Below are 12,828 nucleotides of genomic sequence, written 5' to 3' on the forward strand. Positions count from 1 at the left end.
TGATGGGGCTGTTGTGGAGCAGGTTGAGAGCTTCAAGTTCCTTGGTGTCCACATCACCAACAAACTATCATGGTCCAAACACACCAAGACAGTCGTGAAGAGGGCATGACAAAGCCTATTCCCCCTCAGGAGACTGAAAAGATTTGGCATGGGTCCTCAGATCCTCAAAAAGTTCTACAGCTGCACTATCGAGAGCATCCTGACGGGTTGCATCACTGCCTGGTATGAGAACAGATCATCCTCCGACCGCAAGGCACTACAGACGGTCAAATTTGATTCAATTTAAAATGCACTGTCAACTGTGGGACCTTTTATAGACAGATGTGTGCCTTTCCAAATCATGTCCAGTCGATTGAATTTACCACAGGTGGACTCCAATCAAGTTGTAGAAACATCTCAAGGATGATCAATGGAAACAGTCTATGGAGTCTCATGGCAAAGGGTCTGAATACTAAATAAGGTATTTCTGTTTTTTATTTATAATATATTTGCAAAAATTTCTTAGAGCCTTTTTTCGCTTTGTCATTATGAGGTATTGTGTGTAGATTGATGAGAGGATTTAAAAAAAAAAAAGTTTTTAGAATAAGGCTGTAACGTAGCAACATGTGGAAAAAATCAAGGGTTCTGAAAGCCTTCCGAATGCACAGTATGTGACGATGTCTCACCCCTCCTTCTCCTACTTTCCTGTCTCTCCCCCATTCCCTCTATCCTCACGTGTGTTTTTATTTTCTAACAGGTGACCTTTGGTGACGTCTGTAAGGATAACCCCTGCCCTTGGGCTCCGGAGACCCTTCTCTGCTGCAGGTCTGCCCCAACACACTGTAAACAACACCTGCAAAGTAGGACACACACAGGCTATCTTTATATATTTACCACATGTAGACAGGTCCCTGGCCGCTGTGCACAGACTGGGGAAGACTTCCAAGAGAGCTATACTAAACATCAGCCTTACTGCTCACTCTCCTCTCCTCGCCTCTCCTCTCCTCTCCTCTCCTCTCCTCTCCTCTCCTCTCCTCTCCTCTCCTCTCCTCTCCTCTTCTCTCCTCTCCTCTCCTCTCCTCTCAGCCTGTCAGGCAAGATGGCCCTCTGCCAGAGATATGGTTGCCTGTGGACTAGGCATTGTAAGGTTCATAGCGTTGGGGGTGAGAGGAGGTTACTCTTTGATAGATTCATAACATATGGGACCCATCATGTCTGCCAGAGAGAGAGACTGGTTTACACTGAATCTATGTAACAAATCAGAAATAGACAGCCCACACTGCAACACAGTTAAGTGTGTATTTTGACAATAATAGTTTGAGTCAAATCTACAAAAGCCTGCTTGCTGAGAACCATAAACATGTCATTTTTTAAAATGTCAACTTCATATTTTGTTTGCATTACCTCACTAGTATTTAGGTTTTCCTTTTTAACAGGTGCGTTAACAGTGTTTCCGTAGGTTTACACACAGATATAAATAGAACGATAGAATCTCTATGGATTTACCCTTCACTAGATCACTGGCAGTAGGTAGCAGTAGACAGGCTGGTGCATCATGGTGGAATGAGCTTCATCCCAAATGGCACCCTATTCCCTATATAGTGCACTACTTTTGACCAAAACCCATAGAGACTACATACGGAATAGGGTGCCATTTGGGACACATCCATTGTGTCTTGGTTGGCTGAATAGGCCCAGCTGTGTCCTTCTCTCTCCTTTGGACTGGGGCTGGGTACAGGGTGATCAGGGAGGAGGGATGAGGTTGGGGTGGAGGGTAGAGGGCTGCACATCTGTTGGCTGGTCACAGTAGAATGCACAGGTCCCCTGGCACCCACTTACTCATGACCTGTGTGTGAGCTCAGCCACCTGGGACCACGACAGCTTGACTGGAACATCCGGTGGGTCACAGTAGCTTCCTGGCTGTGAAAAGACTGTCACTCCCTCCCTCCCTCTCTTCCTTTCTGTCTCTCTCTCTATATATATATACAGTATATAATAATAATAATATAATGGTATATATTTCATTTAGCAGTCATGCGTGCATATGGTTGTTATGTTTAATTGGCACAGGGAATCAAGCCCATTATCATGGCATTGCAACAGCCATGCTCTACACTCTAAAATGGTTTCTCTGTTGTCTCCATAAGATAACCATTTTTGGTTCCAGGTAGGAGTCTTTTGGGTTCCCATGTCGAACCCTCACTCCCTCTCTTTCTCTTGCTCCCTCTCTTTCCTCTCTCTCTCCCTCTCCCCTTCTCTCTCATTCTCTCTTTCTCTCGCTCCCTCTCTTTCTGTCCCTCTCCTTCTCTCGCTCCCTCTCTCTCTCCCTCTGTCCCTCTCCTTCTCTCGCTCCCTCTTTCTGTCCCTCTCCTTCTCTCGCTCCCTCTTTCTTCCTCTCCCTCTCTCTTTCCACCCTCTCCCTCTCTCTTTCCACCCTCTCCCTTTCCACCCTCTCCCTGTTCTTCCTCTGTCTTCCCCTCCATCTCTCTGTAACTAGATGACCTGTCTTTCCTTCAGTCATCTAAACAAAGGGGATGTTCTGCTGTTCTGCTCTGCATGGATAAACAACCAAAGGGTTTCTCTATGGGGATCATCAGAGCAGGTGGAATGTCAGCTCATTTAAGAGTGTTTTTATAAGGATTTCACACAGTGTTTACTATAGCAATATCAGCACCAGAGATTGGTATTATTGACCCAAATGTTTCTTTTGGCATGCATATCAAATACTGTAGTTCAATAAAAAAAACAGTCTTTATGATATACTGTATGAGGTACATAGAATTACAAAGGAGCATATTGACGATCAAGGCTGTAGTATTGTGTATGTGTATATGATTTATGCCTTATAGAGATCATTATAATATTTCAATGTAAACATATATGGATAATGTGTAGCCTGATCAATCAATCAAATGTATTTATAAAGTCCTTTTTACATCAGCAGATGTCACAAAGTGCTATACAGAAACCCAGACTAAATACACTAACAGTATGTGGACATCCCTTCAAATTAGTGGATTCAGCTATTTCAGCCACACTCATTGCTGACAGGTGTATAAAATTGAGCACACAGCCATGTAATCTCTATAGACTAACATTGGCGGTATAATGTCCCGTACTGAAGAGCTCAGTGACTTTCAACGTGGCACTGTCATAGGATGCCACCTTTCCAGTTCTAGACGATTCCGTGCTTCTAACTTTGTGGCAACGGTTTGGTTTCAGCAAGACGATGCACCCGTGCACAAATCGAGGTCCATACAGAAATCGTTTGTCAAGATTGGTGTGGAAGAACTTGACTGGCCTGCACAAAAACCTGACCTCAACCCCATCAAAAACCTTTGAAATGAATTGAAATGCAAACTGCGAGCCAGACCTAATCACCCAACACTGTGTCCACATTATTTTGTAATGAGATGTTCGATGAGCAGGTGTCCATGTACTTTTGGCCAGGCAGTTTATCTTCATGGATAACCAAGCACATGGATAACCAAACACAACCAAACTCTCTCTCTCTCTCTCTCTCTCTCTCTCTCTCTCTCTCTCTCTCTCTCTCTCATGGTGTGTTAGTGGTGTTAAGGCTGCTATTAACTGTGGCAGTGCCAGAGAGATAGATGGTCTCAGCCAGACAATGTTTCTCCTCCACAGGAATCAATATGTCTCTCTCTCTCTCTCTGTCTCACAGTGAAATGAAAAACAGACAATCTTCTCCTAATGCATCGGCTTTATTACACATATTTATCACCAAGGGAGGGAGGGAGGGATAGGAGGGAGGAGGGGGGAAGGGGGAGGGATGGGTAGGAGGGAGGGGGAGAGAGGGATGGAAGGGGGGGAGGGATGGATGGATGGGTGACGGTAAGGATGGGGTGGATGGGTATGAGGGAGGGAGGGGGGGTGGTTAGTGGTGAGAGAAGGAGGAGGAGGAAGAGTAGGAGACAGCATCCTCATATTCATAATCTGGTCAGACACAACATCATGAAACACACACCTCAAACACCCTGAAACACACAGACAGACAGACTATGCAGTGAGACCATGGAAACATTTTCATGTTCACACAGCATTTACTTCCTTGCTTGGGTTCCTCTCTCTCTCTCTCTCTCTCTCTGTTTCTCTCTTTCTCTCTCCCCCTCTCTCTCTTTCATTGTCTCTCTCTCTCTGTCTCTCTTTTTCTTTATTTTTCTCTCTCCCCCCTCTCTCTCTCTCTCTCTCTCTCTCTCCCTGTTTCTCTATCTCTCTCTCTCTCTCTCTCTCTGTTTCTCTCTCTGTTTCTCTCTCTCTCTCTCTAGCCTACAGCCTTCCTCGACGGCCCCTTTAATATTACATGAGCTCTGTAATAGCTTTAGCAGGATGTATAGAGAATGTGATGTGTGTGTGTGTGTGTGTTTGTGTGGGAGGGGGTGCCATATGTTACAGAGCGGAGATGGAATTGGCTCCATCTCAAACAGTGAAAGCGATAGAACAGAGCCAGAAATAAAGAATCATAAAAATCCTCCTCTCTCTCTCCCTCTCCCCTCATCACCCGCAGCAATAGAATTAAACACCTGTGGTTTGAGCAATGAGCTCTACAACTGTCCCTCCTCTCTCTCTCTCTCAACCTCTGGCCTTTTTCTCTTTCCACATATCCCTCATCCCTTTTCATTATTCCCTCTCTCCCTCTCTTCTTCTTAATCTCTCTCCCTCTTTTCTTCTTAACCTCTCTCCCTTAAGTTCTCTTTCCTCCCTTTCTCTCTCCTCCTCCTCTCTCACCCCCTGTCGTCTCTTCCAGCCTGAGGCTAATCTATTGTACAGACAAAGAGAAGTAGAGAGCTGCTGACATCTAATAAAGACTGAAAGAGGAGGGGGGGGGGGGGGCGAGGGGGTGAGGGTAGGGTGATACTGAGAGGCACTGATGCTGGGGTATATTATGCCTGATACTGGATGATTCTGCCTGATTGTTGGTGATGCCAGAGGCTATCTAGTTTTTATTTTCCTTATTGGAGAGGGCAAGGAGGGGAGGAGAGGAGAGGAGAGGAGAGGAGAGGAGAGGAGAGGAGAGGAGAGGAGAGGAGAGGAGAGGAGAGGAGAGGAGAGGAGAGGAGGTGAGGAGAGGAGAGGAGATGAGGTAAGGAGAGGAGAGGAGAGGAGAGGAGAGGAGAGGAGAGGAGAGGAGAGGAGAGGAGATGCTGGTAATGATGTGCTGACAGTCCACTTAATAAAAGGGGGGGACTGGGTGATACAGTAAGGAGGGTGTTTGGTGGTAGTGAGATGGAGGCTGGGTGATACAGTAAGGAGGGTAGTGAGATGGAGGCTGGGTGATACAGTAATGAGGGTGGTTGGTGGTAGTGAGATGGAGTCTGGGTGATACAGTAAGGACGGTGGTTGGTGGTAGTGAGATGGAGTCTGGGTGATACAGTAATGAGGGTGGTTGGTGGTAGTGAGATGGAGGCTGGGTGATACAGTAATGAAGGTGGTTGGGGATAGTGAGATGGAGTCTGGGTGATACAGTATTGAGGGTGGTTGGTGGTAGTGAGATGGAGTCTGGGTGATACAGTAAGGACGGTGGTTGGTGGTAGTGAGATGGAGGTTGGGTGATACAGTAAGGAGGGTGGTTGGTGGTAGTGAGATGGAGTCTGGGTGATACAGTAATGAGGGTGGTCGGTGGTAGTGAGATGGAGGCTGGGTGATACAGTAAGGAGGGTGGTTGGTGGTAGTGAGATGGAGTCTGGGTGATACAGTAATGAGGGTGGTCGGTGTTAGTGAGATGGAGGCTGGGTGATACAGTAAGGAGGGTAGTGAGATGGAGTCTGGGTGATACTGTAAGGAGGGTAGTGAGATGGAGTCTGGGTGGTACAGTAATGAGGGTGGTTGGGGATAGTGAGATGGAGTCTGGGTGATACAGTAATTAGGGTGATCGGTGGTAGTGAGATGGAGTCTGGGTGATACAGTAATGAGGGTGGTCGGTGATAGTGAGATGGAGGCTGGGTGATACAGTAATTAGGGTGGTCGCTGGTAGTGAGATGGAGTCTGGGTGATACAGTAATGAGGGTGGTTGGTGGTAGTGATATGGAGTCTGGGTGATACAGTAAAGAGGGTGGTTGGTGGTAGTGAGATGGAGTCTGGGTGATACAGTAAGGAGGGTGGTTGGGGATAGTGAGATGGAGGCTGGGTGACACAGTAATGAGGGTGGTTGGGGATAATGAGATGGAGGCTGGGTGACACAGCAATTAGGGGGGTTGGGGATAGTGAGATGGAGGCTGGGTGATACAGTAATGAGGGTGGTCGGTGGTAGTGAGATGGAGCATGGGTGATACAGTAATGAGGGTGGTCGGTGATAGTGAGATGGAGGCTGGGTGATACAGTAATTAGGGTGGTCGCTGGTAGTGAGATGGAGTCTGGGTGATACAGTAAAGAGGGTGGTTGGTGGTAGTGAGATGGAGGCTGGGTGATACAGTAATGAGGGCGGTTGGTGGTAGTGAGATGGAGTCTGGGTGATACAGTAATTAGGGTGATCGGTGGTAGTGAGATGGAGGCTGGGTGACACAGCAATTAGGGTGGTTGGGGATAGCGAGATGGAGGCTGGGTGACACAGTAATGAGGGTGGTTGGGGATAGTGAGATGGAGGCTGGGTGATACAGTAATGAGGGTGGCCGGTGGTAGTGAGATGGAGAATGGGTGATACAGTAATGAGGGTGGTCGGTGATAGTGAGATGGAAGCTGGGTGATACAGTAATGAGGATGGTCGGTGGTAGTGAGATGGAGGCTGGGTGATACAGTAATGAGGCTCGTTGGTGGTAATGAGATGGAGGCTGGGTGATACAGTAATTAGGGTGGTCGGTGGTAGTGAGATGGAGGCTGGGTGATACAGTAAGGAGGGTGGTCGGTTGTAGTGAGATGTAGTCTGGGTGATACAGTAATGAGTGTGGTAGGTGGTAGTGAGATGGAGGCTGGGTGATACAGTATTGAGGGTGGTTGGGGATAGTGAGATGGAGGCTGGGTGATACAGTAATGAGGGTGGTCGGTGGTAGTGAGATGGAGTCTGGGTGATACACTAATGAGGGTGGTCGGTGGTAGTGAGATGGAGTCTGGGTGATACACTAATGAGGGTGGTAGGTGGTAGTGAGATGGAGGCTGGGTGATACAGTAATGATGGTGGTTGGGGATAGTGAGATGGAGTTTGGGTGATACAGTAATTAGGGTGGTTGGTGGTAGTGAGATGGAGTCTGGGTGATACAGTAATGAGGGTGGTTGGTGGTAGTGAGATTGAGGATGGGTGATACAGTAAAGAGGGTGGTTGGTGGTAGTGAGATGGAGGCTGGGTGATACAGTAAGGAGGGTGGTTGGTGGTAGTGAGATGGAGGCTGGGTGATACAGTAAAGAGGGTGGTCTGTGGTAGTGAGATGGAGTCTGGGTGATACAGTAAGGACGGTGGTGAGATGGAGGCTGGGTGATACAGTAATTAGGGTGGTTGGTGGTAGTGAGATGGAGTCTGGGTGAGACAGTAATGAAGGTGGTTGGGGATATTGAGATGGAGGCTGGGTGATATAGTAATTAGGGTGGTTGGTGGTAGTGATATGGAGTCTGGGTGATACAGTAATGAGGGTGGTTGGTGGTAGTGAGATGGAGGCTGGGTGATACAGTAAAGAGGGTGGTTGGTGGTAGTGAGATGGAGGCTGGGTGATACAGTAAGGAGGGTGGTTGGGGATAGTGAGATGGAGGCTGGGTGACACAGTAATGAGGGTGGTTGAGGATAATGAGATGGAGGCTGGGTGACACAGCAATTAGGGTGGTTGGGGATAGCGAGATGGAGGCTGGGTGACACAGTAATGAGGGTGGTTGGAGATAGTGAGATGGAGGCTGGGTGATACAGTAAGGATGGTGGTCGGTGGTAGTGAGATGGAGGCTGGGTGATACAGTAATTAGAGTGGTCGGTGGTAGTGAGATGGAGGCTGGGTGATACAGTAAGAGGGTGGTCGGTGGTCGTGAGATGGAGTCTGGGTGATACAGTAAGGAGGGAGGTCGGTGGTAGTGAGATGGAGTCTGGGTGATACAGTAATGAGGGTGGTAGGTTGTAGTGAGACGGAGGCTGGGTTATACAGTATTGAGGGTGGTTGGGGATAGTGAGATGGAAGCTGGGTGATACAGTAATGAGGATGGTCGGTGGTAGTGAGATGGAGGCTGGGTGATACAGTAATGAGGGTGGTAGGTGGTAGTGAGATGGAGGCTGGGTGATACAGTAATGATGGTGGTTGGGGATAGTGAGATGGAGTCTGGGTGATACAGTAATTAGGGTGGTTGGTGGTAGTGAGATGGAGTCTGGGTGATACAGTAATGAGGGTGGTTGGTGGTAGTGAGATTGAGGATGGGTGATACAGTAAAGAGGGTGGTTGGTGGTAGTGAGATGTAGGCTGGGTGATACAGTAAAGAGGGTGGTTGGTGGTAGTGAGATGGAGGCTGGGTGATACAGTAAGGAGGGTGGTTGGTGGTAGTGAGATGGAGGCTGGGTGATACAGTAAAGAGGGTGGTCTGTGGTAGTGAGATGGAGGCTGGGTGATACAGTAAGGAGGGTAGTGAGATGGAGTCTGGGTGATACTGTAAGGAGGGTAGTGAGATGGAGTCTGGGTGGTACAGTATTGAGGGTGGTTGGGGATAGTGAGATGGAAGCTGGGTGATACAGTAATGAGGATGGTCGGTGGTAGTGAGATGGAGGCTGGGTGATACAGTAATTAGGGTGGTTGGTGGTAGTGAGATGGAGTCTGGATGAGACAGTAATGAAGGTGGTTGGGGATATTGAGATGGAGGCTGGGTGATATAGTAATTAGGGTGGTTGGTGGTAGTGATATGGAGTCTGGGTGATACAGTAATGAGGGTGGTTGGTGGTAGTGAGATGGAGGCTGGGTGATACAGTAAAGAGGGTGGTTGGTGGTAGTGAGATGGAGGCTGGGTGATAGAGTAATGAGGGTGGTTGGGGATAGTGAGATGGAGGCTGGGTGACACAGTAATGAGGGTGGTTGGGGATAATGAGATGGAGGCTGGGTGACACAGTAATGAGGGTGGTTGGAGATAGTGAGATGGAGGCTGGGTGATACAGTAAGGATGGTGGTCGGTGGTAGTGAGATGGAGGCTGGGTGACACAGTAAGGAGGGTGGTTGGGGATAGTGAGATGGAGGCTGGGTGATACAGTAAGGATGGTGGTCGGTGGTAGTGAGATGGAGGCTGGGTGACACAGTAATGAGGGTGGTTGGAGATAGTGAGATGGAGGCTGGGTGATACAGTAAGGATGGTGGTCGGTGGTAGTGAGATGGAGGCTGGGTGACACAGTAAGGAGGGTGGTTGGGGATAGTGAGATGGAGACTGGGTGATACAGTAAGGAGGGTGGTTGGTGGTAGTGAGATGGAGGCTGGGTGATACAGTAAGGAGGGTGGTCAGTGGTCGTGAGATAGGAGGTCTAATAAGGAAGGGGGGCAGGGTTGGTGGGTAAGATTATCTCCCAGAAGCCTCTGCTCTCTGTAGCGTTACTAAGGGAACAGATTGATGTTGACACTGCCCTCAGAGGGCCGGAGGAAAGACTGTAGATCTCTAGTTCCTTTATCTCTCTTTTTTCTTCCTCTCTCTTTCATTTTCTATCGCTCTCGTCTCACTCCCTTTCCTTCTCCTTCTCTCTCTCTCTCTCCCTTTCTCTCACCCTCTCTCTCTCTCTAGGAGGTCAGAGTGAAGTCTGATCTCTCTCTATCTCCCTCTCTCTCACCCTCTCTCTCTCTCTCTCTTTCTCTCTCTCTCTCTCTCTCTCTCTCTCTCTCTCTCTCTCTCTCTCTCTCTCTCTCTCTCTCTCTCTCTCTATATATATATATATATATATATATATATATATATATATATATTTATCTCTCCATCTCTCAGTATGCTCCCTCCTCTCTCTCTGTCCTACCCCCTCCTTTCTCTCTCTATATATATATATTTCTCTCTCTCTCTCTCTTTCTCTCTCTACGTAGCGTCAGGCAGACAGGGACACTCACTCACTATTCTGACGTCTCCCACCTACCACTAGGCTGTCGTTTATCAAACCTCTCACTATCGCGCCATTCTCTCTTCCTCTCCATGGGAGCGGAGCGGACTGATGGAGGGGACTGATAGGTGCCTGTACACACACTCACATACAAACACATACAAACAAAGACACACACACACACTCTGAACAGACTCTAACAGTCCGTCAATCAGCCACTGATCATTCTGATCAAATAGAGGACAGATCAATTAGTCATGATCCACAGAGACAAACTGCCCTGCTCTGCATGTGGAGGTAAAGGATAGACAGATCATCCATCTCTCCATTCATCTCTCAATCCATCTCTCCATTCATCCTCCCTCTCTCTGCTGGCCTGGTCTGTTTATCAGTTTATCTGTTAATTCCCTCTCTCCCTCTCTCCTGCCTCAGAGATCTCTTCTCTTCTCCAGGAGGAGACACTTATCCTCCCATTACTGCTGAGTAATGGAATATGAAATAACGAGAGGGGTGTCTGTGTGTTTGTGTGTGTGTGTGTGTGTGTGTGTGTGTGTGTGTGTGTGTGTGTGTGTGTGTGTGTGTGTGTGTGTGTGTGTGTGTGTGTGTGTGTGTGTGTGTGTGTGTGTGTGTGTGTGTGTGTGTGTGTGTGTGTGTGTGTGTGTGTGTGTGTGTGTGTTGAAGGGAAGTGAGTAATAGTGTATGGCTTGCTGTGAGCAATGAGAGGTCTTTTCTGCTGTGTGATTTATCCTGGCCTGTTCAGAAAGCTAACATATGTATCTGATCATCAGAGCCAATATTCAGGTAGGCAGGCAGGGCTGGAGGAGAGATATGGACCAGCTCAGCTCTCCTCTACTGAAGGACAGAGCCAGGTTTTTCCCTGCACCACTTCACTAGCAAACACACACACACACACATTTTCTCTCTGCATCAATATGAACCAGAGGTCATTCCAAGGTCAGGTCAATACAGTGTTTAAAAAACATTTAGCTGCCGTTTGCTTTTATCCCTCTGTTGATCTGTTTTTCTTTTTATCCCTGTTCTGTGTTTATACCTGTAGTTTGTGTTGTCTATTGAGTGTCATTTTGTAATAAGGGTCTGATTTGGTGCATGCACACACAGGCACACACACACACGCACAGGCACATGAGGGTGAGAGTGGGCAACAATCCATCCGCCACGCTGGCCCTCAACACGGGGGCCCTCAGGGATGCGAACACCTGAGGGGTGTTCGCTTTAGTAGTGCAGATAGATTGTAGATTCCATCAATGTAATTTTCTGCATCATTTCCAATCCCCCATATGTTTGTAAATATAAACAGTACCAGTCAAAAGTTTGGACACACTCCAGGATTTTTCTTTATTTTTACTATTTTCTACATTGTAGAATAATAGTGAAGACATCAAAACTATTACTAAATAGTGTGTGATAATGACATAGAGGTGTGTGAACAGGTGATCAGAATTCAGGTGATTGGGATCTGGAGAGTGAGCTGCATTCAGGGGATCTATGTGTTTGAGAGTGTGGGCTGGAAAGTGGGCTGGAAAGTGAACTGCGTTCAGGGGATCTATGTGTTTGAGAGTGTGAGCTGGAAAGTGGGCTGGAAAGTGAACTGCGTTCAGGGGATCTATGTGTTTGAGAGTGTGGGCTGGAAAGTGAACTGCGTTCAGGGGATCTATGTGTTTGAGAGTGTGGGTTGGAAAGTTAACTGCGTTCAGGGGATCTACATGTTTGAGAGTGTGGGCTGGAAAGTGAACTGCGTTCAGGGGATCTATGTGTTTGAGAGTGTGGGCTGGAAGCAGACGTTACAGGAAGCTCTCTCATCCATTTATATGCAGATGACACAGTCTTATACTCAGCTGGCCCCTCCCCGGATTATGTGTTAAACACTCTTAAAACAAAACTTTGTTAGTGTCCAAAAAGCTTTCTCTGCCCTTAACCTTGTTCTAAACACCTCCAAAACAAAGGTCACGTGTTATGGTAAGAAGAATTAACCTCTCTCCAATGGTGTGATTACTATCTCTGAGGGTTTAGAACTTGGGAGTATGACTAGACTAGACTGTCCTTCTCTCAGGACATATCAAAGCTGCAGGTTAAGGTTAAATCTAGACTTGGTTTCCTCTACGTAATCGCTCCTCTTTCACCCCAGCTGCCAAACTAACCCTGATTCAGATGACCATCCTACCCATGCTAGATTACAGAGACCTAATTTATAGATTGGCAGGTAAGGGTGCTCTCAAGCGACTAGATGTTCTTTATCATTTGGCCATCAGATTTGCCACCAATGCTCCTTATAGGACACATCACTGCACTCTACACTCCTCTGTCAACTGGTCATCTGTATACCCTTCACAAGACACGCTGGTTGATGCTTATTTATTAAACCCTCGTAGGCCTCACTCCCCCTTAACTGAGAGACTTCCTGCAGCCCTCATCCTCCACATACAACACCTATTCTCCCCCGTCACATTCTGTTCAAGGTCCCCAAAGCACACACATCCCTGGGTCGCTCCTCTTTTCAGTTCGCTGCAGCCAGTGACTGGAACGATCTGCAAAAAACACTCAAACTGGACAGTTTTATCTCCATCTCTTCATTCAACGACTCCATCATGGACACTCTGTTGTGGCTGCTTCGCATGATGTATTGCTGTCTCTATGTTCTTGCCATTGTGCTGTTGTCTGTGCCCAATAGTGTTTGTACCATGTTTTGTGTTGCTATCATGTTGTTGTTTTCTTGTCCTGCTACAATGTTGTGCTGCTGCCATGTTGTGTTGCTACCATGTTGTTGTCATGTTGTGTTGCTACCATGTTGTTGTCATGTTGTGCTGTTACCAGGTTGTTGTCATGTGGTGTTTCTACAATGTTGTTGT

The sequence above is a fragment of the Oncorhynchus clarkii genome, unplaced genomic scaffold, assembly GCF_045791955.1.
Source record: "Oncorhynchus clarkii lewisi isolate Uvic-CL-2024 unplaced genomic scaffold, UVic_Ocla_1.0 unplaced_contig_3726_pilon_pilon, whole genome shotgun sequence".
NCBI lineage: Eukaryota > Metazoa > Chordata > Actinopteri > Salmoniformes > Salmonidae > Oncorhynchus > Oncorhynchus clarkii.